We start from the raw sequence: 5851 nt of genomic DNA, 5'->3' as shown, positions 1-5851 counted from the left end.
AAATGAAGTGATGCTCAGAGAGACTAAGTGACTTTCCTAAGCCCACACAGCAAGAAAATGGTGGTGTGTGATTTGAACCCAGGTTCCTTCTGGAATGCAAAGCCTGCTCTTCCCTCTGGCCATCATCCGTGTAGCGAATGCTTTGAACAGTTGCCTCGGTGGCAGGCTGTTACTTCTTCCATGAGCCTCAGTCCCCTCATCTGTTAATGAGGATCACAAGAGTTGAGAAGGCAGTGTCTGATACCTGGCACAGGGCAGCCCTTGACTACTGATGCCAGCACCTCTTCATGACCTGCCTCTGGGTCAGACTCTCACCCTCTTTAAAAATCTCCCTCCACAAATGGGAGGCAAAGAAGAGGATGACACTAATGATGGCAGCATTGAGTCAAGACTAAGGTCTTAGAGAAAGTCACAGATGATTGCATCGCTTTGTTGCCCACCACAGAGCCCAAGGCACAGAGGGCCTCTCACCCTGATGACTCCCAGGTACTGGAGCCGGAGGCAGTGTGCACGGGGTGGGGCTGCCAACAGACTGTAGGCTTTATGGCCAGTTGAGAGACCCTGGAATGTAATCTGGGCTTTCATCACTCTGCAGCCGGAGCCGGGCAGGTCACCACCAGCCTGCGCTGGGCTGGGCTGCTGGTCACCAGGGAACTCTAGACTTCTGTCCATAGCAGACTGCCAGGCCTAGAGCCCAGGGAGCCCAAGGTAGGACTGATGGAGTGGGAGGAGGGAAAGCTGAGGCCCCTACTCCTCCAGCTTGTAGGCTCGGGCAGCATTGGAAGGGAAGCCTGTTCTAACGGCCTCCTCCAGGTGGAGGGAGTGGTGTTTAGGGGGCAAGGACCACAGGAGCCTGAGAAATGGCCCTCAGTGAGCTCCGTGAGGCCTACTGGGTGCTGGGTCACATGGCATGAACTCCAGACCCCTTCTACCATCTGGTGACTGTGACAAGTTCTTTCACACTCATATGTGAAGCAGGCATCCTGGTGGTACCTCCCCGTGGGGTGGTTGAGGGGTTAAGGGAGCCTTTCCTATCCTGAGCCCACCCCATATGAGTGACTCCTAAAGGATGATCACAGCATTCATTACCCCCGGGAGGGCCTCCTGTCTCTCCCCTCTCTGCATTAGCTGCCCCAGCCGCCTTCCCACCCAGCATCCAGGCTTCCAGCCCCCAGAACTGGGAGACATAAATGGCTGTTGTTTCAGCCACCCAGTCCGTGGTATTTGGTTACGGCAGCCTGAGTTGATCGGAGTAGAGAGCCCACACCCTCTGATTTCTGCTGGAAGTGGTGACAACAGTGCTCAGAGCTACCATGGCTTTGTGCAGCAGCCCCTGGGCCAAGCCCTGATGTAAATGAGTTCCCATCAGCTCCATCAGGGCAGCAGTCACACAGGCGTGCCCAGTGTAAGGATAAGGCAACAGAGGCAGAGAGATGGAACAACTTGCCTAGAATCACAACGGTTAGAAAATGGCAGAGGAGGGATTTGCACTTTTGGGCTCCAGAGTTCAGTCTTTTTTTTTTTTTTTTTTTTTTTTGAGGCAGGGTCTTTCTGTGTCGCTCAGTCTGCAGTGCAGTGGCGATCATGGCTCAGTGCAGCCTCGACCTCCCATACTCGGCTAATGTTTTTTTCATTCTGTTTTTGGACATGGGGTTTTGCCAGGTGTTGCCCAGTCTGGTCTCAAACTTCTGGGCTCGTGATCCTTCCGCTTCTGCCTCCCAAAGTGCTTGGATTACAGGTGTAGCCATGGTGCCCAGGCCAGGGTCTAGGGCCTTAATTACAGTGTTCTATTCTGCCCGAAACCAGCTCAGTTGCCTCTGGGTCTCAGCAATTCAATTTTTAAACTTGCTGTTTATATACCTACAGTCTGTGAAATATACACAACACATAATTATGTGAACACACTGCCTGGTCCCCTTGCAGGGCCATGGAAGGGACCGGCCAGCAAGGGCCCAGCTGCTGAGGCTGCACAGCAGCAAATCCTCCCTGTCCTGAGCAGAGCTCAACCTTACAAAGAATTGAAGAGCAGGTTTATTAAATAATGGGATACATGATGAATTTTGAAATTATTGCCCAGATAATACAACTTTAGAGCAATATGTAAAAATTGTGACCCCCTAGGGGAGGCAGGTGTTATCTTGACTAGACTTTCCCTGTTTAAGTTATACTTATTCTTTGATTCCACTTTTTTGCTCACAGTGCTCTGGGCTTTAGGGTCACTCTGGCTTCCTCTGACTGGCCCCAGAAAGGAGGCCTCCTTCATGGCAACTTTTGCTGTCCTTGAAGAAAGTTTTCGGTACAGGAAAGGTTAACCAGAGATTATTCTGCTTTATAGAGTTAATATCTCACTCATTAAACCCACACATTCAAAAACCCAGTTTTTACTCAGGCATTTAATTTCAGCCAGCAAATTTTAAAATTGTACATATATATTTTTAAAATCTTACATATTTTATCTAACATTTTTTGGCAATTGTTTTAAGAGCAACTTTATTTCTTAAGGATTAAATTCCCTTAAGCCTTTAAAATTGTATTTATAAACAGAATAGTTTCTATTTTTCTTTTAAGTATTCCAAGTATTTGAATTATTAAAAATCTTCCTGAATATTTAAGCAACTTATGAATCTAATAGGTTAAATCTAGAAATAGAATGTGTTTTAAGTTCTCTCGAGTCTTCTAATCCTGCTTATAAATTTAGGACATTTTAACTGAAAATCACAAATCTCAGCTGATGACATATTTTAAATTAGAATCAAAAAAGTTGAATTTTTACTCCATTAAGGCTAATTTCTTTTAAACTTGAAAAACACCTAGAATTTGTAAACTATGTGCAAACATACAAGAAATACTATTATTTTGGGTTTGGTTTATTTAATAATTCTCTACTTTATTCTGACCATTTCTGGGCCATGGTGACTCAGAGACAGGTCAAGTGACAAGTGACAAGTCCTCAGGTGTAAGGACAAGAATGCAAATGGCTCTTCCTTAAGTGGGAGAAATGAGGAGTCCAGTGCCTCATTATGCCAAAGAATCACAGAAGAAACTGCATCCCACTAAATGGGAAATACGGTGCTATTTGCTAAAACTTGGAAAAGAGTGAATGCGAACCTCTCAACTCTCCACAACTTCATATGCTGCGGACTAATTTTAATCATAGCCACAGCTGGGGCAACATAATTCCCAAAGCAGAAAAAGTCCCAGTTTAACCAGGAATGTAGTGTTAAAATAATTCATAAGGAATTCTTTGAAACCAAATCCTTTGAAATCTAATTCCCGGGACTTCTAGGTTTTTGTAATTAACATATTAATTTATTTCTTCAATAAATTGTTAACTTCAAAGTTTTATTTAATTTGTATCCTTATTAAATTTATTAAGTTAATTAACAATGGGCTGGGTCTGTAGAGAGCAAGCCATCCAGGGCTTATCGAGGGCCACTAGCCGGGGCTGCTCCCCTCCCTGCTCTTTAAGTGATTATAACAGAAATGGGTGACCTTAAGTCAAGCTGGAAGGGGGTTTCATTACACCTGCCTTGTAGGGATTTTGGGATCTGTCATGGGGACACACTATAATGTGTACCTTCAATAAGACGGAAAGATGTTCAGTTACACTCTACACATATATACACATCAAAGGGAGGGACCCCATTTTGCTTTGCATGTGTGCAGTAGATGCTTACACGGAAGGTTCAGTGAGGGCAGACAGAGACAAGAGGCTCTGCATTTCACGAAGGAGCAGATCTCTACAGTGTCCAAGGAGGAGGGCCAGGTACAAGCTGCTGGAAGCTGAAGAGCAAGTTCTCAACTTGAACCCTGAGGGCACAGAGGACGTTACCACGCAGGTGCACAGCTATAGAACAAAAATGTCCTGTGATAGAAACTGGAGTGCCTGCTGAGAGTAGAGCCATCTCTATGTGTGTGATCACAGTCCTGTGGCATCAGGTGTGTCATGTGCTTGCTGGTTGTTGAGGCCCAGAAAGGGGCTTTTGGAGGTGGCTGCTAGGCAGCACTGCTGTAGGATATACTTAAAAGGAAGCTTTTGCCAGGACAGGGCAGGCAGCTGTCCTGGGAACCCCAACCCCACGATGCTTCTGACTTTCCTCATCGTTAGCGTCTCCTTTCCTGTCAAATATCCCAGCAGATGTTTAATATTAATTGTGTTTTTCTCCTGGGGCAACCACCTGCAGAATCTCCATGGAGGGGCTGGGAAAATGCTTTGCAGGACCCCTCAAAGCTCCCTCTCATCAAGGGAAAAAAGGCTGAGAGGTGGGCATGAGAAAGAACTTTGTGGGAGCCAGGAGCCATCCCTGGGGGAGCAGAGGGGCGCAACTGGTCTAGTCCATCTGAGGTAAGGGCTTTAAGGAGGCTGCTGGGAGAGTTTAACCTGGGACCCTGCAGCATGAGGGACAGAGAGACTGGCCTCAGACCCAGGACTGGATGATCCAGAGGGTGAAGGTAGGCTGACTGTCTGCCTCTCATGCTGGAGCCCACGTGGGTCATGGGGAGGAAGAACCAAAGAGTTCCCATTGGCCAGAGGCCAGGTGAGAGACTGAGGTGGCCCAAGGTGGTGGCAGCTCCTGTGGGAAGAGACCACCGGGGGCTGGAGGTGAGACCGGCTGCCCAGAGGCCAAGAAGGGAGTGGGCGACCAATCTGAACAGAGCGGCCTTCTCCTCCTCAGAGCCTGCAGCCAATGGTGCGCCGTGCAGCACCTGTTGTCGCAGGTGGAGGGGAAATCTTGGAAGGAGTCAGGAGAACACCTATCTGAGAAAGAGATTGTCTCCACCTCTGCCAGGGCAGATCCCATCACAGGCGCACCGGGTGAAAGGTTCCTGCCACTTTCTGTTCTCCTTTTCCCGTCTCCACACTGGAAGGGTTGGAAGTGGCTTTGAGGAGAAGGGCGGTGAAGAAGAGTGAGGCAGCCCATTGTGCCATCACCACCCCGGCTGCAGCAGGCTGGAGGGGGTTTCGGGGGCTGGCAGGAGGAGAGGGGGGACTCCATGTTGGATCCAGTTTTTATCACCTAAGAATGACCAGACTCTCTGCTGTGCTTTCATCCAGAACAGTAGCTGCCCCCAAGAGTGAAGTAAAGGGGTGGTGGGAAATTCCCGTGCGGCTGCTGATGATGTCCTGTGCCATTGAGGCCCTGCATAGTCTGTTGGAAGGGAAAAAATGAAAACGGGAAAGTAACCTTCATCCTCCTCCCCTCACCCCTTTGAATGCCAAGCAGAGGCCTCCTCCCAGCCCTGGAAGAAACCTTGGCTATGTCCTTGTGCTGTGGCGTCGGAGAGAAAGATGACCCGAGCCCAGTGGCTGCATACCTAAGCTTCCATGCTCTAGTGGCCACATTAGAAAAAGTAAAATGGAACAGGTAGAATTAACTTTAATAATGTATTGTGTTTAGCCCCAAGATCTTTAAAACATTATCTCTTAAACACATACATTAATACAATAATTTTTGAGATGCTTTACTTTCTGTTCCAGTTCTTTGAGGTTCGATGTGTATTTTACACTCACAGCACATCGCTATTTGGACCAGCCTTGGTTTGAGGGCTCAGTTGCCACATGTGGCCCTCAGGTATCAAGGAATGTTTTTGTTTTTCAAGATTGGAAAATCCAGTCCAGTCTGAAACCAAAGCTGCAATCCTTTATCCAATCCAAACACCCATCTCCCCAGCCCAGGCTTAAAAACCTTCAGTAGAAGGGGTGGCTTGTCTATGGGGGCTTTTCTCTTTTCCTCACTTTACCTTTTCTCCTATTTAATAACTGTCCTTTTGGCCTCCCACTCCCCGCACCCCTTCTCCTCTGCCCAGGGGCAAAGGCTGAACCCTAGGTCACTACGGCTCTCTGAAGTTC

At 47.8% G+C, this 5851-nt stretch overlaps 1 long non-coding RNA gene across 1 annotated transcript; it reads left to right on the top strand.

The window, feature by feature from the left end:
* Positions 1 to 558: 558 nt before the first annotated feature.
* Positions 559 to 5460, top strand: LOC116543707. The gene is made up of 2 exons (XR_004265673.1): positions 559 to 708; positions 5062 to 5460. It is a non-coding gene; the product is annotated as an uncharacterized LOC116543707 (long non-coding RNA).
* The last annotated feature ends 391 nt before the right edge of the window (positions 5461 to 5851 follow it).

This window comes from Sapajus apella, unplaced genomic scaffold, assembly GCF_009761245.1.
Source record: "Sapajus apella isolate SASKATOON/1434 unplaced genomic scaffold, GSC_monkey_1.0 scaffold193, whole genome shotgun sequence".
In the NCBI taxonomy this organism is placed as follows: Eukaryota; Metazoa; Chordata; class Mammalia; order Primates; family Cebidae; genus Sapajus; species Sapajus apella.
This window is presented reverse-complemented; position numbering and strand designations above follow the sequence as displayed.